At 40.3% G+C, this 25,290-nt stretch overlaps 1 pseudogene; it reads left to right on the forward strand.

The window, feature by feature from the left end:
• Window positions 1-170: 170 nt before the first annotated feature.
• LOC125963804 (phosphatidylinositol transfer protein alpha isoform-like) lies at window positions 171-11,819 on the forward strand (annotated as a pseudogene).
• Window positions 11,820-25,290: the final 13,471 nt, after the last annotated feature.

Genomic DNA, 25,290 nt, shown 5'->3' on the forward strand with positions numbered 1-25,290 from the left:
TTGTGTCCGACCTTTCTGCCTAAAATCGTTCTGAGACTCAATTTTCAGTGTGTGCGGGGGGGGGGGGGGGGGGGGGGGGGGTGGGGGGGGTGGTGAGTATCCCACACAGCATCCGCTAATTCTCCAGATACCAGCTGGGCGTCCTACAGTTCAATTCAATTCTGACACTACCCAGAGATAACATCAGATTCCACAGGTTAAGGGTTCAGTCCTACACAACTGCCATCCCCCTATCCCTCCAACTTCAGATGCCATTCACAAGCTCGGGTTGTTACCTGTACTTCTGACCAGCTGGCTGTAAATCACACATTCTCAAGACTCTTCCTTGACTTCAATTAATTTGCTAGAGTGGCTCACAGGGCTCAGACATTTTACTTACTAGATCAGTGATTTATTAGAAAAGGATATAATTCAGAAGCAGCCAGATAAGAGATACATAGCACAAAGTATGGGGAAGGGCCAGGAGCTTCCATGCTTTCTTTCAGTGCACCACTCTCCCCAAATCACGTATTCACCAACCTGGAATCTCTGAAAAATGTTCTTTTGGGTTTTATGGAGGCTTCGCTGCATAGGCACGATTGATTAAATCATTGGCCATTGGAAATGAATTCAACTTCCAGCCCTTTTCCCCCTCCCTGAGGTTGCTGGGTGGGGCTGAAAGTTCCAATCAAGGGGTTGATTCCCTTAGGTTACCTAAGGGTGGTCCAAAAGTCACCTCATTAACATAACATAACAAAAGATACATTCATCCCTCTTATCACTTAGGATAATTACAAGGGTTTTAGGAGCTCTGTGCCAGAAAGGGAGATGGAGACCAAATATATATTTCTTACCATAAATCACAGTATCAAACTGCCTGAAACAGACTTGTGTCAGATATTCACCAAACCTCAGGTGGTAGCCAATTTACAAGATAGCCCACAGACATCCTCTCCTAGCATCCACACCCTTGTGTAGTGGGTCACAAAGGGCTTGTGGCTTATATACCTTGTTCTCTTGGATTGCTCACTTTGGGGGAAGCCAGCTGCTATGGCCAAGGACACGCAGGCAGCCCAGTGGGAAAGCCTATGTTGGGAGGAACTGAGGCCTCCTGCCAGCAGCCAGAGTTAACATGTCAGCTATGAATAAACCACCCTGGAAGTAGATCCTCCAGCTCCAGTCAAGCCTTCCGATGACCGCAACCTCACGAGAGACTCCAAGGCAGAACCACCTGACTAATCTCCCAAATCCCTACCCCACAGAAATTAAGAGATAACAAAGGATTGTTTTAAGCCACTAAGTTTGGGGATAATTTGTTACATAGCAATAGATAACAAACATCCTCTTTTCCTTAGCATATAGCTAAGTTACATTTCCCTGCATCCCTTCAGCTATGTGGGGGCATGTGCCTATAGTCTGGTCAGTGAGATGTGTGAGGAACTGATGTATGCCATTTCAAGCCCCAGAAAAATCTCCCATGCTATTTATCCCCCATGCTTTCTCTTTTCCTTTGTCTTGGCAAAATGCAGAAAGGATCCAGCAGAGGACAATGAGCTGTTTGATGGAAGGAGCTTGAATCCCTGAATGAATGGGGCAGAGTCCTCATTATTCCTGACCCACATCAGAATTTGTTAAGCTGAAACAGGAGGGGAGGGGGCAGGGCACAACTTTTAAAAGAATGACATAGCCCGAGGACACAATATAAACTGATTAGAACCAACAGGTCCAAGAAGGCGGACAAGTTCACTAGACCTTAAGCCTCAGGATACGCTCATTGTAACACATCAGCAAGCTAAATGACACACTCACAGGTGCCATGACAGTTCCAAGGCTGACCATAAAGGTCAAAAAGTAGGTGCTGGCCTAATTTTTGGAATCCCCACCCCTTCTCCAAAATAGCTGGAATACTCCTCCCACTCATTAGCCTATGAAATTACCCACCCCTATAAAAACTGACAACCCCATACCCTGAGGGCCACTCTTGCCTTCTGAGATGGCCCACACTCTGTGGAGTGTGTTTCTCTCTAAGTAAATCCACTTCTTACCTATCACTTTGTCTCTCACTGAATTCTTTCTGTGACAAGACAGCAAGAATCCAAGCTTCGGGCTTCCCTGGTGGCGCAGTGGATAAGAATCTGTCTGCCAATGCAGGGGAAACAGGTTCAATTTCTGGTCCAGGAAGATCCCATATGCTGCGGAGCAACTAAGCCCATGCGCCATAATGACTGAGTCTGTACTCTAGAGCCCGCGAGCCACAACTACCGAAGCCCACGTGCCTAGAGCCCGTGCTCCTCAACATGAGAAGCCACCGCAATGAGAAGCCCACGCACCACAACGAAGAGTAGCCCCTGCTCACCGCAACTAGAGAAAGCCCGTGCGCAGCAATGAAGACCCAACACAGCCCAAAATAAATAAATTTTAAAAAAAGAACCCGAGCTTCATTAAGTCCTGAGACCAGGTGTGTGATCTCAGTTAAAAAACCCTGGGTTTGAGTCCCAATCCGGTTTTTGCCTGGGTTCGAGTCCCGGCCCATGCGCTCAAGTCTCAATCTGGGTTTTTGCTGGGTTCAAGTCCCAATCTCAAGTTACACGGTTTCAAATCCACTGAGATTTCAGGGATTAGGTAACAGCAGCTAGGAATATTTACCATAATTAATACAAGGTCCATTCAGGAGTGGTGGAACTTACTTGTCTGCATAAGGTGGCTTGGGCTTTTAACAATCATAGCAGCCCATTTGATTGTTCTACCCTTTGAATTACCTAGGAGGGTGAGACTGACAGGGTAAGCAGAGTTAGAACTTGGAGTTAACAGTTGGGCTCATAAGCAGAGTGTAAGCCAGTTTCTGTAGCACAGCTTGATTGAACTGAGCTGAGAGGGAGGCTAAATGGGAAATGACTCCTACCTTTAACATTAAATGTTGTAAGTTTAGACCAAAAGTGATAGATTCAGACCATTCAAGGGTTTTAATTTATCACTGAGATAATCTGCTTGAGTAAGCTACTAAGAAAAAGTGGCCTTTATCCTTCATTTTTAAAAATGTTGTTTTTCTCAATCAATATGATATACCGCATTAACAAATTAAGGAATGAAAACCATATGATCATTTCAATAGATGCAGAAAAAGCTTTTGACAAAATTCAACACCCATTTATGATAAAAACTCTCCAGAAAATGGGCATAGAAGGAACCTACCTTAACATAATAAAGGCCATATATGACAAACCCACAGAAAGCATCATACTCAATAGTGAAAAACTGAAAGCATTTCCACTAAGATCAGGAACAAGACAAGGATGTTCACTCTCGCCACTCTTATTCAACATAGTTTTGGAAGTTTTAGCCACAGCAATCAGAGAAGAAAAAGAAATAAAAGGAATACAAATTGGAAAAGAAGAAGTAAAACTGTCACTATTTGCCAATGACATGATACTATACATAGAAAATCCTAAAAATGCTACCAGAAAACTACTAGAATGAATCAATGAATTTGGTAAAGTTGCAGGATACAAAATTAATGCACAGAAATCTCTGGCATTCCTATACACCAACAACAAAAAATCAGAAAGAGAACTTAAGGAAACACTCCCATTTACTACTGCAACAAAAAGAATAAAATACCTAGGAATAAACCTGCCTAAGGAAGAGAAAGACTGTACTCAGAAAACTATAAAACACTGATGAAAGAAATCAAAGATGACATAAACAGATGGAGAAATATATTATGTTCTTGGATTGGTAGAATCAATATTCTGAAAATGACTATACTAACCAAAGCAATCTACAGATGGAATGCAATCCCTATCAAACTACCCATGGCATTCTTCACAGAATTAGAACAAAAAATCTTACAATTCATATGGAAACACAAAAGACCCCACATAGCCAAAGCAATCTTGAGAAAGAAAAACGGAGTTGGAGGAATCAGGCTCCCCGACTTCAAACTATACCATAAAGCTACAGTAATCAAGACAGTATGGTACTGGCACAAAAACAGAAATATAGAGCAATGGAACAGGATAGAATGCCCAGAGATAAACCCATGCACATATGGGCACCTAATTTACGACATAGGAGGCAAGAAAATACAATGGAGAAAAGACAGCCTCTTCAATAAGTGCTGCTGGGAAAACTGAACAGCTACATGTAAAAGAATGAAATTAGAACACTCCCTAACACCATGCACAAAATTAAACTCCAAATGGATTAAGGACTTAAATGTACAACCAGACACTATAAAACTTTCAGAGGAAAACTAGGAAAAACACTCTTTGACATAAATCACAGCAAGATCTTTATTGACCCACCTCCTAGAGTAAAAGAAATAAAAACAAAAATAAACAAATGGGACTTAATTAAACTTAAAAGCTTTTACACAGCAAAGGAAACCCTAAACAAGACAAAAAAGACAACCCTCAGAATGGGAGAAAATATTTGCAAATGAAACAACAGACAAAGGATTAATCTCCTAAATATACAAACAGCTCATGTAGCTCAATATCAGAAAAACAAACAATCCAGTTAAAAAAATGGGTGGAAAACCTAAATAGACATTTCACCAAGGAAGACATGCAGATGGCCAAGAGGCACATGAAAAGATGCTCAACATCACTAATTATTAGAGAAATGCAAATCAAAACTACAATGAGGGGCTTCCCTGGTGGCGCAGTGGTTGAGAGTCCGCCTGCCGATGCAGGGGACACGGGTTCGTGCCCCGGTCCGGGAAGATCCCACATGCCGCGGAGCGGCTAGGCCTGTGAGCCATGGCCGCTGAGCCTGCGCGTCTGGAGCCTGTGCTCCGCAACGGGAGAGGCCACACGGTGAGAGGCCTGCGAACCGCAAAAAAAAAAAAGAAAAAAAAATCTACAAACAATAAATGCTAGAGAGGGTGTGGAGAAAAGGGAACCCTCCTACACTGTTGGTGGGAATGTAAATTGATACCGTCACTATGGAGAACAGTATGGAGGGTCCTTAAAAAACTAAAAATAGAACTACCATATGACCCAGCAATCGCACTACTGGGCATATACCCTGAGAAAACCATAATTCAAGAAGAGTCATGTACCACAATGTTCATTGCAGCACTATTCACAACAGCCAGGACATGGAAGTAACCTAAGTGTCCATCAACAGAGGAATGGATAAAGAAGATGTGGCACATATATACAATGGAATATTACTTGGCCATAAATAAAAGAACAAAATAATGCCATTTGCAGCAACATGGATGGACCTAGGGATTGTCATACTGAGTGAAGTAAGTCATGGATGGATCTAGAGATTGTCATACTGAGTGAAGTAAGACAGAGAAAGACAAATATCATATGACATTGCTTATATGTGGAATATAAAAAAAGGCTACAAATGAACTTATCTATAAAACAAAAATAGAGTTACAGATGTAAAAAATAAACTTATGGTTACTGGGGGGTAAGGAGGGGGAGGGATAAATTGGAAGATTGGGATCGACACATACACACTACTATATATAGAATAGATAACTAATAAGGACCTACTGTATAGCACAGGGAACTCTACCCAATACTCTGTAATGGCCTATATGGGAAAAGAAGCTAAAAAAGAGGGGATATATGTATGTATAACTGATTCACTTTGCTGAAAGTAACACATTGTAAATCAATTATACTCCAACAAAAATTAAAAGAAAATAGTAGTGGGTGCAATTTTAATTCCAGGTAAAGCTCCTTTTTTAAAAAAAATTATTTTATTTATTTTTTTATACAGCAGGTTCTTATTAGTCATCAATTTTATCCCCATCAGTGTATACATGTCAAAGCTCCTTTCTTGGGCTTCTCTGGTGGCGCAGTGGTTGAGAGTCCGCCTGCCGATGCAGGGGATGTGGGTTTGTGCCCCGGTCTGGGAGGATCCCGCGTGCTGCAGAGCACCTGGGCCCATGTGCCATGGCCGCTGAGCCTGCGCGTCCAGAGCCTGTGCTCCGCAACGGGAGAGGCCACAACAGTGAGAGGCCCACGTACCGCAAAGAAAAAAAAAAGCGCCTTTCTTATTGCACTCATTTCTAGTGTCCTATCACACTGACAACATATCTTTTCTACTCATATTATGACTTACAAAATAATAAGTGACTAAAATTTAAAAATTATGGCATCAATTCTAGTTAAAAAGAACAAAACGTGGGGAGAGTGGCCCAGATGGCAGAGTAGGAAGACCCTGAGCTCACCTCTTCCCACAGGCACACCAAAATGATAGCTATTTACAGAGCAATTATTGATGAGAAAGACCTGGAGACTAGCAGAAAAGATCTTCTGCAACTAAAGATATAAAGAAAGAACCACAGTGAAATGGGTAGGAGGGGCAGAAATGCTGTATAGTCAAAACTCATACTCTTGGGTGGGCGACCCACAAATGGGAGCATAATTACAATTGCAGAGGTTCTCCCCAAGGAGTGAGAGGTCCACCCCACATTGGGCTCCCCAGCTTTGGGCCTGGGGGTCTTTCACCAGGAAGATAAGCCCCCAGAACGTTTGGCTTTGAAAGCCAGTGGTGCTTACTTTTGGAAGAGCCAAAGGGCTGTAGGAAATAGAGTCCACTCTTTAAGGGTACACACAAAATCTCACACGCTCCAAGATTCAGAGCAGAAGCAGTAATTTGAAAGGTGCCTGGGTCAGATCCACCTGCTGATCTTGGAGAGCCTCCCGGAGAGACAGGAAGCAACTGGAACTCACTCTGGGGACAGACACTGGTAGCAGCCATTATGGGGAATGTGTTCTACCACGAGGACGCTGGTGCTGACAAGTGCCTTTTTTTTTTTTTTTTTGCAGTACGCGGGCCTCTCACTGTTGTGGCCTCTCCTGTTGCGGAGCACAGGCTCCGGACGCGCAGCCTCAGCGGCCATGGCTCACGGGCCTAGCCGCTCCGCGGCATGTGGGATCTTCCCGGACCGGGGTACGAACCCACGTCCCCTGCATCGGCAGGCAGACTCTCAACCACTGCACCAGCAAGGAAGCCCACAAGTGCCATTTTTGAGTCCTCCTAGCGTATTAGTGCTGGGACCCAGCCCTGATCATCAGCATGTTGGCACAAGTACTGGGATGCCTGAGGCCAAGCAGTTAGCCAGGCAGAGGCACAGCCTCACCCACTAGCAGATTGGCTGCCTTAGGAACCCCTGAGCCCCCAGCTGCCCTGGTACCTGACCCTGCCCGCCAGAGGGCCCAGGATCTGGTCCCACCCATCAGTGCACCAGAACTAGCCTCGGAGCCCCAAGGCCCAACAGCTAGTTGTTGAGACCTGGCTTTGCTCAGCAGTGGGCATAACACCAACTCTGGTACACCCAGAGTTGCAGCCCAGAGACCTTAGGACCCAACTCTACACACCAGTGGGCAGGCAATAGCTCCAGGACAGCCTGGGCCCAGACTCCACCTGCTAGAGGGTTGGCACCAACCCTGGGACCCCCCAGGACCCTGCAGCCAGAGACCCCAGAACCTAGCCCTGCCCACTAACAGGCTATCAGCCCCAGGACCACTAAAGTATGACAATTTGCCATGTTAGAACCCAGCCTACCCACCAACAGGCCAGCACCAGCTTCATGACCCCCAAGGCCCTATAGCCAGAGGCCTCAGGACCCAGCCCTTCCCACCAGTGGGTAGACATGAGCCCCAGGACAAACGCAGTCCTGCATCTTGTTGTGTCAGGACACAGCCCACCTACAAGCACCCAGCACCAGCCCTGAGACACTTGGGCCCTGGCCCTACCCACCAGCAGGACAACTCTGGGAAACCCTGGGCCCCTGAACCAGCTGCTCAAGATCTGGCCCCACAGACCAGTGGCTGACACCAGCTCTGGTCCCCCAGGGCTCTGCAGCCAGAAACGCTGGGAACTGGCTCCACCTACCAGTGGGCCAGCAGTAGCCCTGGGACCCCAAGGGCCCTGGCCCTGCCCTCCAGCAGGTTTACACCACAAGCTCTGAGACACCTTGGACCCCTCAGCCAGCCACCCTTGAGACTGAGCCCCATTCATCAGTGGGCCAGCGCCAGCTTTGGGACACCCAGGACCCTGCAGCCAGCCATGTCAGGAACCTGTCCTGCCTACCAGCAGGTGGACACTAGATCCAGGATCCCCAGCTGCACAGCCACCCACTTTAAAGTGATGAAAGGAAAAACCTCCAATCAGGAATACTCTACCCAGCAAGGCTTTCATTCAGATTTGATGGAGAGATCAAAAGTTTTACAGACAAGCAAAAACTAAAAGAGTTCAGCACCACCAAGCCAGCTTTACAAGAAATGTTAAAGGGAACTCTCTAAGCAAAAAAACAAAACAAAATAAAACAAAAAAACAGGCCACAACTAGAACATGAAAATTACAGAGGAAAAATCTCATCGATAAAAGCAAATATACAATAAAGATAGTAAATCAACCATGTATAAAGCTAGTAGGAAGGTCAAAAGACAGAAGTAGTAAAATCATCTATATTCTCAATAAGTAGTCAAGGGGTACACAAAACAAAAAGATGCAAAATATGATGTCAAAAACAGTAAAGGTGGGGAGAGTAAAAATGCAGGGTTGTTAAAATGTGTTCAGACTTAAGAGATAAGCAACTTAAAATAATTATACACTCACATATATTTCTATGTATAAACCTTATGGTAAGTACAAACTAAAAATCTATATAGATACACAAAAAAGGAAGGATTCCAAACATAACACTATAAATAGTCATCAAATCACAAGGGAAGAGAACAAAAGAAGAAAGGAGCAAAAAAGAAGTACAAAAATAACCCCCAAACAATTAACAGAGTGGCAGTAAGTACAAAGCTATCAACAATTACTTTAAATGTAAAGGAACTAAGTGCTCCAATCAAAAGATATAGAGTGGTTGAATGATACAAAAACAAGGCCCATATATATGTTCCTTACAAGAGACTCATTTCAGATCTAAAGACATACACAGACTGGAAATGAGAGATTGGGAAAAGGCTTTCCATGTAAATGGAAATGAAAAGAAAGCTGGGGTAGTGATATTTATATCAGACAAAATAGACTTAAAGTCTATTTTAAAGAGACTGTGACAAGAGACAAAGAAGGATACCACATAATGATCAAGTGTCAGTCCAAGAAGAAGATATAATAATTGTAGGCAGAACTGGAGCTCTGGGCAGCACCAGCAGTGACACAGGAGGCAGCGAGGCTGCGATGGCAGAAGCCAACCAGTGATTGCAGCAAGAGTGGCAGGGACAGAGCAGACCACAAGGAAGGTGCACAGGCAGCCAGACTGGGCCAGGCCATGGGGAGAGTGGCCACTGGGAAGCAGGCAGGAGGCTGGGTGGGCAGTGGGCAGCTGCCTAGCCGTGAAGCAACATGGTGCTGCTCAAGGAGTATCAAGTCATCTTACCTGTGGCTGTGGAAGAGTATCAAGTGGGGTAGCTGTATTCTGTGGCTGAGGTCAACAAAAATGAAACTGGTGGTGGTAAAGGCATAGAGGTCCTGGTGAATGAGCCCTATGAGAAGGACAGTGAGAAAGGCCAGTAAACACATAATATCTACCACTACAGAGCAAAGTGCCCATGTTTGTTCAAATGCTGGCCCCAGAGGGAGCCATGAATATACATGAAAAAGCATGGAATGCCTACCCTCCTACCCTTATTGCTGAACTGTTATTACAAATGAGTACATGAAAGAAGACTTTCTGATTAAAATTGAAACCTGGCACAAACCATATCTTGACACCCAGGAGAATGTGCATAAACTGGAACCTGAGGCATGAAAACATGTGGAAGCCATATATATAGACACTGCAGATCAAAACCAAGTACTTAGAAAGGATTTCAAGGTAGAGGAAGACCCAGCAAAATTTAAAACTATCAAAACAGGCTGAGAACCCTTGAGCCCCAACTGGAAGCAAGAACTTGTAAATCAGAAAGACTACCCATACATTCATACATACAAAATGGTTACTGTCAAGTTCAAGTGGTGGGGCCTGCAGAACAAAGTGGAAAACTATACATAAGTAAGAGAGGTGTCTGTTTACAAACTTCCACAGGCAGCTGTTCTGTTGGCTCAATAAGTGGGTTGACCTGACTATGGATAGCATTCAAAGGATGGAAGAAGAGATGAAGAGATAGCTGGATGAGACAAGGCAAAAGGACCCAGTGAAAGGAATGATGGCAGATGACTAAAGCCACCCCTCCTCCTTCTGCACTTTTTGCAAGACAGTGGTCAAAAGGAAGGCCCAGCAGCTCCACCCTCCCAAGTGACAGGTCATCTTCAGACATAGCCTTTCTGTGCCCATTCTTCAGACAACTTTTTATCCCTTACTGTAGCTAATTCTAGATGCCCTTTAATATTGTGAACAAATAGACCATCTGGTATTATGAAGTCCATGTGTGCGGGAGCCTGTTCCTCTGAGATGTGTGGTGTGTAGGTTGCTATATTTACAGCTCCTCCCTCTCCAACCATTGTGTTCTCAACCTATTTCTGTGTGCCCTCCCCCACTTTATTTCCAAGTGACAATTTTAGTCTTTCAAAAACAAATTGTAAATATATACACACCCAACATCGGAGCACTTAAATACATAATGCAAATATTAACAGACATAAAGGGAGAAATTGACAGTAACACAATAGTAGGGGACTTTAACACCCCACTTACATGAATGGGCAAATCATCTAGACAGAAAATCAATAAGGAAATACTGTCCTTAAATGACATATTAGATGAGATGAACTTAATGGATATATATAGAACATTCTGTCCAAAAGCAGCAGTATATGCATTCTTTTAAAGCATACATGGAACATTCTCCAGGACAGATCATATGCTAGGCCACAAAACAAGTCTCAGTAAACTTTAAGAAGGCTGAAATCATATCAAGCATCTTTCCCAGCCACAATGCAAATACAAGAAAAAAACTGTAGGGAATTCCCTGGCAGTCAAATGGTTAGGACTCTGCTCTCACTACTGAGGGCCTGGGTTTGATCCCTGGTTGGGGAACTAAGATCCCACAAGCTGCGCAGCCAAAAAAAAAAAAGAAAAGAAAAGAAAGAAAAAAACACTAACATGTGGAGACTAAATGATATGCTACTAAACAACCAATAGATTACTGAAAAAAATCAAAGAAGAAGTAAGCAAATACCTGGAGATAAATGAAAATGAAAACACAATGATCCAAATCTATGGGATGCAGCAAGAGCAGTTCTAAGAGAGAAGTTTATAGTGATACAAGTCTACCTCAGGAAACAAGAGAAATCTCAAATAAACAACCTAACCCTACACTTAAAGGAACTACAGTAAGTCCCCTACACACGAACGAGTTCTGTTCCAAGAGTGCGTTCATGAGTCTAATTTGTTTGTGAGTCCAACAAAATTAGCCTAGGTACCCAACTAACACGATAGGCTATATAGTACCGTACTGTAATAGGTTTATAATACTTTTCACACAAATAACACATAACAAATGAACTCAAAAAATAAAAAAAAATTTTACTCTTACAGTACAGTACCATGAAAAGTACAGTACAGTACCAGCTACATCATTGCTGCTTTTACTCTTGCTTCCAGACATCCTGGGCTTGAAATAAAGATACTGTACTCTATAAAGTACTGTACACTAAAGTACACAAAAGCACAACCACTTGTAGAGGATGCATGCATGTGACAGTGTACACCAGACACATGAACTAACTTACGTGATTGGACATGTGAACGCACATTCGCATCTTTGAAAGTCTGCAACTTGAAGGTTTGTATGTAGGGGACTTACTGTAGAAAAAAAAAAAACCCAAAGTTAGTACAAGGAAAGAAATCATAAATAAAATCATAAATGAAATAGAGATATAAAAAACCATAGAAACACCTAGAGGGGTGGGATAGGGAGGGTGGGAGGGAGATGTAAGAGGGAGGAGATATGGGGATATATGTATATGTATAGCTGATTCATTTTGTTATAAAGCAGAAACTAACACACCATTGTAAAGCAATTATACTCCAATAAAGATATTAAAAAAAACAAACAAACCATAGAGTTGGTCCTTTGAAAAGATGAACAAAATTGACAACCTTCAGCCAGACTCATCAAAAAAAGAAAGAAAGAAAGAAAGAGGGCCTGAATCAATAAAATAAGAAATGAAAAAGGAAAAGTTACAAGCAATATCACAGAAATACAAAGGATTAAAAGAGATTACTATGAACAATTATACAGCAATAAAATGGACAACCTAGAAGAAATGGACAAATTCCTAGAAATGTATAACCTTTTTTTTTTTGAAATGTATAATCTTTTAAGACTGAACCAGGAAGAAACAGAATACATGAACAGACCAATTAGCAATAATGAAATTGAATCAGTAATAAAAATATTCCCAACAAACAAAAAGTGTAGAATTAGATGGCTTCACAGGTGAATTCTATCAAATATTTTGAGAAGAGTTAATGCTTATCCTTCTCAAAATATTCCAAAAAATTGCAGAGGAAGAAATGCTTCTGAACTCATTTTATGAGGCCAGCATCACCCTGATACCAGTACCATGGAAAGACATCACCAAATTACAGAACAATATCACTAGTGAACATAAATGCAAAAATCCTTAACAAACTAATTGCAAAGCAAATTAAACAATACATTAAAAGGATAGATCATGCACCATGGTCAAGTAGGATTTTCCAAGGGATGCAAGGATAATTCAATACCCACAAATAGATCAATGTGATACTCCACATTAACAAGTGGAAGAATAAAAAATCATATAATCCTCTCAATAGATACAGAAAAACTTTTTGAGAGATTTCAAGATCTATTTATGATAAAGACTCTCAACAAAGTGGTTATGGAGGGAATGTTTCTCGACATAACACAGGCCATATATGACAAACCCACAGCTAACATCATACTGAATAGTAAAAATCTGAAAGCTTTCCCTCTAAGATTAGGAACAAGACAAGGATATCCACTCTTGCCACTTTTACAACATACTATTGGAAGTCCTAGCCATAGCAATCATACAAGAAAAAAAAATAAAAGGAATCTAAATTTGAAAGGAAAAAGTTAAAGTGTCATTTTTTGCAGAAAAGATGATACTATACACAGGAAATCCTAAAGATGCCACCAAAAAACTACTACAACTCATGAATGAATTTGGTAATGTTGCAGAATACAAAATTAATACACAGAAATCTGTTGGGTTTGTATATACTAACAATGAACTATCACAAAGAAAATTAAGAAAACAATCCCACTGTATCAAAAAGAATAAAATACCTAGGAGTAAATCTAACTAAAGAGATAAAAGATCTCTACTTGGAAACTATAAGGCACTGATGAAAGAAACTGAAGATGACACAAACAAATGGAAAGATATACCATGTTCACGAATTGGAAGAATTAATATTATTAAAATGACCATACTACTCAAGGCAATCTACAGATTCAATGCAATCTCTTTCAAAATACCAATGACATTTTTCACAGAACAAGAACAAATAATTTTAAAATGTTTTGGAAACAGAAAAGACCTTGAATAGTCAAAGCAACCTTGAGAAAGAAGAACAAAGCTTCAGAGGTCTCATGCTCCCTGATTTCACACTATACTACAAAGCTACAGTAATCAAAACAGTATGGTACCAGCACAAAAACAGACACATAGATCAATGGAACAGAATAGAGAGCCCAGAAATGAATTCACACTTTTATGGGCAACTAATCTATGACAAAGAAGGCAAGAATATACAATGGAGAAAAGACAGCTTCTTCAATAAATGGTCACTTCAATTTTTCCAATTGGACATCTCCATGCAAAAGAATCAAACGGGACTACTCTCTCACACCATGCCCAAAAATAAACTCAAAATGGATTAACGACTTAAAGGTAAAACCTGAAATCATAAAAATTCTAGAAGAAAACATAGGCACTAAGCTCTTTGACACTGGTCTTAGTAATATTTTTTGGGATCTGTCTCCTCAGGCAAGGGAAACAGAAGCAAAAATAAACAAATGTGACTACATCCAACTAAAAAGCTTTTGCACAGCAAAGGAAATTATTAACAAAATGTAAAGGCTGCCTACGGACCAGGGGAAGAGATTTGCAAGCCATATATTTGACAAGGGGTAAATATCCAAAATATACAAAGAACTCATACAACTCAGCATCAAACAAACAAACAAACTATCTGATTAAAAAATGGGCAGAGGACCTGAGTAGACATCTTCCCAAAGAAGACATAGAGATGGTCAACAGGCACAAGAAAAGATGCTCAACATCACTAATGATCAGGAAAAAGCAAAACAAAACTACAACGAAGTATCACCTCATACCTGTCAGAATGTCTATTATAAAAAATACAACAAATAATAAGTGTTGGTGAGCATGTACAGAAAAGAGATCCCTGGTCCTCTGATGGTGGAAATGTAAATTGATGCAGCAACTGTGGATAACAGTATGGACAGTCCTCAAAAAACTTAAAGTAGAGGACTTCCCTGGAGGGTCCAGTGGTTAAGACTCTGTGCTTCCACTGCAGGGGGCATGGGTTCAATCCCTGATTGGGGAACTAAGATCCCACATGCCATGCAGCATGGCCCAAAAAAAAAAAAAAAAAAAATCAGAAGTAGAACTACCATAGGATCCAGCAATTCCACTTCTGGGTATTTATCTGAAGAAAACAAAAACAGTAATTTGAAAAGATATAGGTACCCCTATGTTCACTGTAGCATTATTTAAAATAGACAAGATATGGAAGTAACCTAAGTGGTCACTGATAAATGAATGGATAAAGAAGATGTGGTATATATATACACAATGGAATATTTCTCAGCCATAAAAAAGAATAATATCTTGCCAGTTGTGCCATCATGGATGTACCTAGAGTATATTATGCTAAGTGATTAAGACAGAGAAAGACAAATAATATCTGATTTCACTTATATGTGGACTCTAGAAAAACCACAAATGAACAAACAAAACAGAAACAGAATTAGAAATACATTCAGGTGGTTGCCAGAGAGGATGAGGGTGGTGAGAGGAAAGAAATAGGTGAGGGAGCTAAGAAGTACAGATTTCCAGTTGTAAAATAAATGCATCAGGGGTATGAAATGTACAGGGTGAGTAATATAGCCAATAACTATGTAGTATCTTTCTATGTTGACAGATCATGACTAGACTTATTGTGATCATTTTGAAATGTACAGAAGTACTGAATCATTATGTTGTGTAACAGGAAGTAACAAAGTGCTACAGGTCAATTATACTTCAAAAACCAACTCATGGAAAAAGCAATCAGATTTGTGGTTAGCAGAAGCGGAATGTGGGGAGGGAGAATTGGATAAAGGCGATCAAAGGTACAAACTTCCAGGTACAAGACAAATAAATACTAGGGATGTGATATACTACATGATAAATCAACACTGCTTTATGTTATATATGAAAGTTGTTGAGGGTCAATCTTATGATCACAAGAAAAAAATTTTTTTTCTATTTCTCTAATTTTATATATATATAATATGATGGATGTTCACTAAACTTATTGCAGTAATCATTTCATGATGCGTGTAAGTCAAATCATTATGCTGTACACCTTAAACATACAGTGGGTACATCAATTATATTTCAATAAAACTGTAAGGAAAAAGAACAAAAAGTGGTTAAGCCTTTTTCAAATATGTACTGCAAGTATGCCAAGAGTTGATATCAGTTCTCTGTATATCAATCCTTTCATCCATCTATGAAGCAAACTATTTAAAAGCACCAGCTGACGATAGTAATTACTTCTTGCTTTGCCTTCTATGATATACAGGATCATTTAATAAAGAGATTTTTGCCTATAATAGCTCATTAAGTTTCTTCCTGAGCATATTTATTATAATGATATCCAGTTCTATAAGCTTCTCTGAAGTAGTGTGACTTGTACATGCATTTGTTTACTAAGAGTAAATTCTGATTTTTTATAGCCTGATTTCTTCTCTTTGTTCCATACTGAAGAGTATTTGCATTTGTCCTAGAAAAATGCAGTTGGTTTAACATGGATTTATTGTACTCTGTTTGAAAATGACCTGAAAGCTTGGATGGCTTCACGTTATTTTTTTTAAAGTCAAGATTATTGATTTATAATTTAAATACCATAAACTCTACCTTTTTAAAAGTGTGCAGCTTGATGACTTTTGACAAATGTACATCATGTATCCATCACCACAATCAAGATATAGAATATTTTAATCACTCCAAAAAGACTTGTCAGGAGATCATTTTATAATCCATGCAAGAGATGACTGTAGCTTGGTCCTGTATGATAGTGATGGAGCTGATGAGAAGTGATCAGATTCAGCATGCATTTTGAAGGTAAAGCTGGCAGCATTTGCCCATGGGTAAATTGCATAAGAAAGTACAGTCAGGATTTATTATTTCTCAAGATTCTATGGAACAACTTGGCAGTCTGCTGCTTTTTGCCTAGTCATGTTGCTGTGCTTTGTTTAAGGTTGGAAGGTACAAGATGATCCCACTCAGATGCCTCACAGTAGGTGCTGGCAGTCAGCAGGGGTCCTTTGAGTCTCCTTTATATGGCCCCTTATTCTCCTGTAGGCTAGACCAGCTTACATGGTGGTCACATGGTAATGAACAATCTCAAACTTAGCTTAAAACAAGTACAATTTATTATTCATCATGATTTTTTGTGTTGGTTGGGCTGTTCTGCTGATCTTACCTGGGCTTGCTCATGTAGGTTGGATGGAATGGATTCAGCTGGGAAAACTGGAATGGCTTGGCCTTTTTCCATGTTGTCTTCCACCCCAAGTTTCTTCACAGCATAATGTTCTCAAGGCAGCATTTCAAGAGGGCGAAACAGATGCTGCAAGGCCCCTTGAGGCTTAGGCTTCAGAACTCAAATAACATCACTTCCCCCACAACCCATTGGTCAAAACAAGTTAAAAAGGCCAGCCTAGATTCAAGGATTTGGAGAAACAGACCTCACTTATACAAGGGAGAAGCAGAAAAGTCACATTGCAAAGGTGGGTACATACTAGTATGGAAGGAAGATATATAGCCATTAATCAGTTTACTCCACTGCCGTTATGTTGACTCGCCTACTTTCTTTCTCTCCTCCTTCCATTAAGACCAATTGCTTCTGTATCTCTTTGTGACTTGAGTTCATACTTCCTAAGAGAAGACAAGGACTCCTAAGGCATAAATTTGGGGCGAGATCCCCTCATAAGCAGCAAAATAGCCTATAAATGGCTTACCAGCTTTCACTGTGGTGAGCCAATCTGGTATCCATGGTAGCCAGTGTGTAAAGAACTCAAAGAATCTTATAAAAAGGGCAAAGGGCCAGTGGGTGTGGCAGGTCCTCTGAAGTTTTCCTGAAGGGGTCAATACAGGCATCTTGCTTGACTGGTACAGAGCACCTGGGAAAAGATGTAGTGTGTACAAATATCAGCTTACAATGTAGTATGCAAAAATATACCTCCTTTTGATCTTCTATAACAACTTACTTTCTCTTTTGAGTCTCTGATCCATCATGATGAAAAATGCATATTTTTAGTCAGTTTAGAGTTTCTCTCTTCCATCCCTTGGTCACACCTAATTTCTGGAGGGTCTTATATAGTGTCACAGTATCAGGAGGGCCTATCTACGCTTCTTTGTCATTGGTCTCTACAGTGTTCTCAAGACTTTAGCTATCTCATTTAATCCTTATTCACTGATCCCTGTAGCCTGATATTTTTTAATAATGATGACCATGATTATGATAGTAATTATGACAGTTTTATGATAGTATTAACAGCAATTTCTATTTATTGTCTGCTATGAGAGGTAGGCAGTATGCTGCTGTATATATTAAATATGCTATTGATAAAAACCAAACAACTCTGTGTACATCTATTACATCCTACGGCATTTACTGAGAAATTATATGTATAATGAACACTAGTAATTACTGATGTCCACCATTTGAAACCCCCTTGAATTTAAGGGATTCCTTGTCCCCAAAAGAGAAGTTGAAATGAAAAGACATCTAGTATTCTAGCTCCTCTGCTAGCTGGGATGTAAGCCCTTGACTTAGGCTTTGCCAATCAGATGGACTCATCTGGGATTTTGAATTTGAAACTAATGACACAAAGAAAAAAGGACAGTGGAGATTGCTTTCTGATGTCAGTGGCAGCAGCATCCAGTTGGCAGGCACAACAGTGTCTGTGTTGCCAACTGCTGGATCCAGTATTAAATACCAGGGATGACAACAGTGCAAGCTGCAGTTAGTTCCTTTGTTCAGTGGCAGCAGTAGTGGTGCCCCAATAGACTAGCTTTTTGGTTTTATTTTTGGCTGTGGTATTATCTGCATAGGTTCTCTTGATTATTGCCTGCTTTACCAGTTAAATCTGCGAGGTAGCCATTAAATATTGTAACAAGAAATTAAATTTTGGAGAAATTTTTACCAGGGATGGTTGTAGGCAACAGATCAGGGAAGGGTGGGGGCGGGGGGGGGGGAGACCTAAGATTAGTTACTTGGTCTGGTTTAAGATGAAGACAAGGAGAATCCAGCTAACATTAAGAAACTGGATTTTCACAGCCCATGGTAAATAGTACCAAAATAGCTAAATCATTCCATGGATCACTTGTACTAAATATGCCAATTGAAGGCAAGACTTTGTACTTTCAAGTGCTACTGCCATAGGATGATATGAAGGGTAAGCAGAATACTAGGACTATGGAGGTGTTGTGATTGCTTCTAATATTGCTGAATGTCTGAGAAAGAAAGAATGACATTCTATGAGGCCACCATCACATTGATACCAAAACCGGACAAAGAAACCACAAAAAAAAGAAAATTACAGGCCAATATCACTAATGAACACAGGCACAAAAATACTCAACAAAATACTAGCAAACTGAATCCAACAATACATTAAAGGATCATACACCAGGATCAAGTGGGATTTATCCCAGGGATGCAAGGATTCTTCAATATCCACAAATCAATTAGTATGATACACCAAATTAACTGAAGAATAAAAACCATATGATCTCATTGCAGCACTATTTACAATAGCCAAGACATGGAAGCAACCTAAATGTCCATCCACAGAGGAATGGATAAAGAGATTGTGGTACATATATACAATGGAATATTACTCGGCCATGAAAAAGAATGAAATAATGTCATTTGCAGCAACATTCTTGGACCTAGAGATTATCATACTAAGTGAAGTAAGTCAGACAGAGAAAGACAAATATCATATGATATCACTCATATGTGGAATCTAATTTTAAAAAATGATACAAATGAACTTATTTACAAAACAGAAACAGACTTACAGATATCAAATACAAACTTATGGTTACCAAAGGGGAAATGTGGTGGGGAGGGATAAATCAGGAGGTTGGGATGAACATACATACACTACTACATATAAGATAGATAAACAAGGACCTACTGTGTAGCACAGGGAACTCTACTCAATATTCTGTGATAACCTATATAAGAAAAGAATCTAAAAAACAATGAATATATGTATATGTATAACTGAATAACTTTGCTGTATGCCTGAAACTAACACAACATTGTAAATCAACTATGCTCCAATAAAATTAAATTTAAATAAAAGAGACATTGTCACTATTCTTTCTCTTATTTCCTCTTTATATGATGTATCTGTCCTGCTGTGAACAGCATCAGCAGCTCCTAAAAATAAAACAGTCCAAAGGCTATCACCAGCTATGAGATTGATAAGAATCTTACTCTTGAGAGCAACAGTGTATCCTTTTAAAATTGTATTTTGTTACATCACATTATATTTGGCCACACAGTACAGGTCAGATTCAGAAGAGCATTTGGTAGACTGCATTTTGTCATTTAATAAAACTTTTATGGAGCATGTTTTTGTTACTAAAGAAAATAAATTACATTCCACTTCAAAATGTCTTTCTCGGAACTTCTGTTAATGCCGTGAATTTTTTTTTTTTTTTTTAATAACTTGTGAGATGTTGCATTTGTTTTTTTAGGTGTGCCCTAACCTAAGTGCCACAAACTGGGTGGCCTAAAACAACAGAAATTTATTCTCTTGCAGTTCTGGAGGCCAGAAATCAAGGTGTCAGCAGGGCTGGTTCCTTCTGGAGGTTCTGAGGGAGAATCCACTCCACGCCTCTCTCCTGACTTCTGGTAGCTGTTGGCATACCTTGGCATTCCTTGGCTTGTAGCTGCATCACTCCAGTCTCTGCCTCCATCTTTACATGGCCCTCCCCTCTGTCTCTTTATTTTTTAAATATTTATTTATTTATTATTTTTTTTTGCTGCATTGGGTCTTAGTTGCGGCATGTGGGATCTTTCATTGTGGCATAGGCTCTTCGTTGTGGCACACCAGGGTTCTCTCTAGCTGTGGTGTGCAGATTTTCTCTCTCTAGTTGTGGCACAGGGGCTCCAGGGCGTGTGGGCTCCAGAGTGCATGGGCTGTGTAGTTGCGGCACACAGGCTCTCTAGTTGAGGCACACAAGCTCAGTAGTTGTGGCACATAGGCTTAGTTGCCCCGCGGCATGTGGGATCTTAGTTCCCCAACCAGGGATAGAACCTGTGTCCCCTGCATTGGAAGGAGGATTCTTTTTTTTTTTAAATCAACTATTTATTACTATTATTTTTTAAAATTTATTTTATTTATTTATTTTTGGCTGCATTGGGTCTTCATTGCTGTGCAGGCTTTCTCTAGTTGCGGTGATCGGGGACTACTCTTTGTTGCAGTGCGCGGGCCTCCCATTACAGTGGCTTCTCTTGTTGCAGAGCACAGGCTCTAGGTGTGCAGGCTTCAGTAGTTGTGGCGTGTGGGCTCAGTAGTTGTGGCACACGGGCTTAGTTGCTCCGCAGCATGTGGGATCTTCCCGGACCAGGGCTGGAATGTCCCCTGCATTGGCAGGCAGACTCTTAACCACTGCACCACCAGGGAAGCCCTGGAAGGCAGATGCTTTACCACTGGACCACCAGGGAAGTCCTCCCTCTGTGTTTCTTTCTCACATCTTCCTCTACCTTTCTCTTCTAAGAATCCCTGTCATTGAATTTAGGGCTTGCCCTAAACCCAGGATGATCTCATCTCTAGATCCTTAACTTAATTACATCTGCAAACACCCTTTTTCCTAACAAGGTCACATTCACTTAGTTCAGAGGATTAAGACTTGTTTTGGGGGACTACTGTTTTGTTTGTTTTTTTTTAACATCTTTATTGGAGTATAATTGCTGTACAATGGTGTGTAATGCCATGAATTTAAAAAAATCTGCTATATTAAAAAGGAATTGCATTGATTTTCTTTTCTAAAGTTCAGGAAATGTCTCATTCAAATATTTGCTTGCTATTAACTATGGTTAGGCAGAAGACAAAGGAATGAATTTTCCTCCTGTTGGAAATAATTAAGCAAGATCTGCATGTAATATATATTTTGCCATTTATGTTACTTTTATTCCATCAAATATGGTTATAAATGTTTTAGAGAAAGAAGATGGCTATCAGAGAAAGCTCATATTTGCTAAGTGGAGGATATAATCCTTAACATCAAACATTGTTTGTCAAGATTCAGCTATTAGGTGTATTTAGGATTCTATAATAGTTTTTGTTATTTATTCTTTTGAAATCCTAATGTAGCATTTCTCTTTGGAAGATATGAAACATCTTTCATTGGGGTTCCCAAGAGGACCCCAAATAAATAGCATCCCTCTTCCTTGCCTGAGTTTTGGACAAATTGAGAAAATAAAACAAAGAGTAAATATAGAGGCCAACATTTTGATTACATCTTCATTATTGTTAGAGATGAGGTTAGAGGATGTGGCTCTATGTCTGTAACCATGTGTCCTTGCTAATACTTAACCTACAATTAAGTAGATTTAACCTTGGATGGGTAAAGGGATTGGGTGGGTTAGCAGGGGAAGTGAGCCTCCTGAGGGCTTCTAAGAGGAAGAAGAGCAGAGCTGAGAATTTGCATTAGTGGTTGTTCTTCACAGATTTACCAATCAGAGAAGTCACTCCACCTACCTTGGGATGGAGTGCAAAAAATGAGAAGAGCATACTTAGGAAAAAGCCCTTCTCTTGGAAGCGGGGAGTAGAAGAAAGGAATTCTATTCCTACATTCCTTGGCTTTTTGTTCTTCTAATCCGTTGATTTAGTAATTAAGCCTATGGTCAACCATAGGCTGTTTTCAGTTTTGTCCCTGTTTCATAAGAGTGCTCCTCCCAAACCAACCACTTCTTTTGGGCATCATTCTGGGATTGTTGGTGGGAGTGTAGTTTTGACCACAGAAGGCTAGGAAATGGGTAAGAAAATACACTAATCAGTCAACACTAAAGATACTCTATTTCAAAGGCTGAAAATTAATTTCCTATTTTCCATGCCAAACTATGTCCAATAACATTGCTCAACACAGCATATCAGAGGTTCTGCATAAAACTGAATGAAAATAGTAAGGTTCTCTAATAATAAAAACTCTAAAAATATGGAACTACATCTAATGTGAATATACACCTTTTCTCTTTATCAAATTCTCAGGGAGAAATGAAAGTCTAATAATGAAATTTGTTTTGTAAATTTAAGCCCAGAGATAATTTGAATAAAGGAATTAAAATCCAAAATCAAAATCTCTTGTTCTTGTGACTTAAAAGTGCAAAGCCTAAAATTCTTCAAGTCCAAAATCCATTCCCTCAAATTTTTTTCCTACTTGGTTTTAGTGAGGAACTAAATGCTTGAGTGGGACTGGAGTTCCTCCTATAACTATGGTTTCAGCTGACTCTCATGGACGGAGTATGCTTTCTTCAGAATTCCAGAAATAATACCTGTTTAGAGGCAAGTTTCTCCTGACTCTCCCATTTTAAAAAGTTCAAAGTGTCCACAGGCCCCATCATAGCCACAATTTAGAAAAAAATATGTCTCTACCCCAAGAGCAGGAAATGGGAGAAAGCCAGACACCACTCTGCTTCAGCTCCAATGAACTCAGGACCTGGGAGTGGATGAGCCCTAGGGTACAGAGCTCCAAGCAGGAGAAAACCCACTGTCAAGAAAACCCACAGTCAGTCACCCCTTACCTCTCAAAACAACGCTGCCGGTCTGGTCTTTCTCCATTGCCTCCGTATTAATCAGAGTTCTCCAGAGAAACAGAGCCAATAGAACATATGTAGATAGATAGATAGATAGATAGATAGATAGATAGATAGATAGATAAAGAGGAGATTTATTAAAAGAATTGGCTCACCGAGGTTATGGAGGCCAAGAAGTCCCATGATCTGTCATCTGCAAGCCAGAGAACAAGGGAAGTAGGCTGTATAATTCAGTCTGAGTGCAGAGGCCCGAGAACCACGGGGTGACTGATGTAAATCCCAATGTTCAAGGCTGGAGAACTAGGAGCTCTGGTATCCTAAAACCCAAAGTCAGCAAAAGACAGAAATCCCAGCTCCAGTAGAGGGAGAGGGGAGAGGGAGAGGAAAAGGGAGAGAGGGAGAGAGGAAGAGAGAGAATTCTTCCTTCTTCCATCTTTTTGTTATATCTTCAGGCCCTGAAAAACGGATTAACTGATAGCCGCCCTCACTCCAGAGCAAGGATCTTCTTTCCTAAGTCTACTGATTCAAATGCTAATCTCCTGGAAACACCTTCACAGTGCACCCCGAAATAATGTTTTTTCAGCTCTCTGGGTATCCCTTAGCTCAGTCAAGTTGACACATAGAATTAACTATCACAGCTTCCTTGGGAGAAACAGCAGAAGAGGGCATTCCTTGGTTGTAATTCCCCAACTCTGAAGTTTCTAAGCAACTGCTTGAGGTCAGTTAGTCCCCACTTATTTGTCTCATACCCTCACAAGTGCAGGACTTCACTGTTAAACTAATTTTAATCCTGAGTACACCTGGACCACAGGCTGCTGGTAAAGGCTTAACAACCAGCTGGGGGTTGTTGGGGGGAAGCCCTGATTAGTAGGGTTTGTTGATTTTCATGGTATAAAATCAGGGCTGATTTCAAGTTGCCAACTGAAAGTGGAGTTGAGAGATGTGCAGTAGCACAATATTATATAGAGTTTCCACCTTACAAGTACAATAGATACAAATAATCTCAAGAATACAGATAATTGCAAATTGTAGTATAATTAGGAAGTGATGACTTTTGAGTATTTATTGTTCAAAAAAACCTTTTTATTTTAAAATATAGACTCATAATAAGTTGCAAAATAGCACAGGGAGGTTCTGGGTACCCATCACTCATTTCCCCTAGTAGTAATATCTTACATAATTATCAAATATTATGAAAACCAGGAAATTGAGATTCTATTGCCTTTGCTTTTTTAAAAAAAAATAATTTTTAAACTTTTAATTGCTGTAAAATACACACTACATAAAACTTACTATCTTAACCATTTTTAGGTGTATAGTTCAGTAATTGCTACGTTTATGCACATTGCTGTGCAACCAACTTCCAGAATTTTTCCCTTGCAAAACTGAAACTCTATACCCATTAAACAGCTCCTCATTCCTCTCACCCCCTTACCCCTGGCAAACCACCATTCTACTTTGGGGGTTTTTTGATGACTCTATGTACCTCATTTAAGTAGAATCATGCAGTGTCTGTCTTTCTGTGTCTGGCTTATTTCACTTGGCATAATGTCCTCAAGGTTCATTCATGTTGTAGGATGTGTCAGCATTTCCTTCCTTTTTAAGCATGAATACTATTCCATTATGTATATATACCACATTTTCTTTATCCATAATCTGTTGACAGACACTTGGATTGCTTCTACCTTTTGGCTATTGTAAATAATGCTGCTATAAACATGAGTGTTGCCTTTGTTTTTAATACAACTTACTTAATTGTAAATTTATATAATTTAATTTTTAATAATGGCTGTATTTAAAAACTGGCTTGCAAAATTTCTGACAAGTTAACAATCAGCTATTGAGAGCCGCTATACCAGTTCCAGCACATCAGTGGATCTGAGTCACTTCACGCATGGGAATGGGCAGTATTTGTTCCAAGACAGCAGCAGAGGAGAAATAGAACCAGAGTGCCAATATTTCCCTTTTTGGGCTGCCTCCTGTTTGGGGCTAAAGCCACCATACCCTGCACAAACCAGTTCAAAACACTTCCCCTATCAAGGATTTCTCACAGTTTTCCTTCTCTACATGCTTGGCGTTGATCTTGAGAGAGGGAACCAGTGTCCCTAACAGTTCAGCATCTTGTCCTTCTATGTTATCTCTACATTTTTGCAATGATGTTTTCGATAGTGAACAACAGAATGCCTGTCTCCTTTTACAGGAGGATGATTTGTAAATGCTGTGCTCCATGCTTACTGGAGCTCTTATCTTGGACGAGAGGATGTGTCTGTGCCTTGAGAGCACATCTTTCTTGTCATATC

The sequence above is a fragment of the Orcinus orca genome, chromosome 3 (assembly GCF_937001465.1).
Source record: "Orcinus orca chromosome 3, mOrcOrc1.1, whole genome shotgun sequence".
In the NCBI taxonomy this organism is placed as follows: Eukaryota; Metazoa; Chordata; class Mammalia; order Artiodactyla; family Delphinidae; genus Orcinus; species Orcinus orca.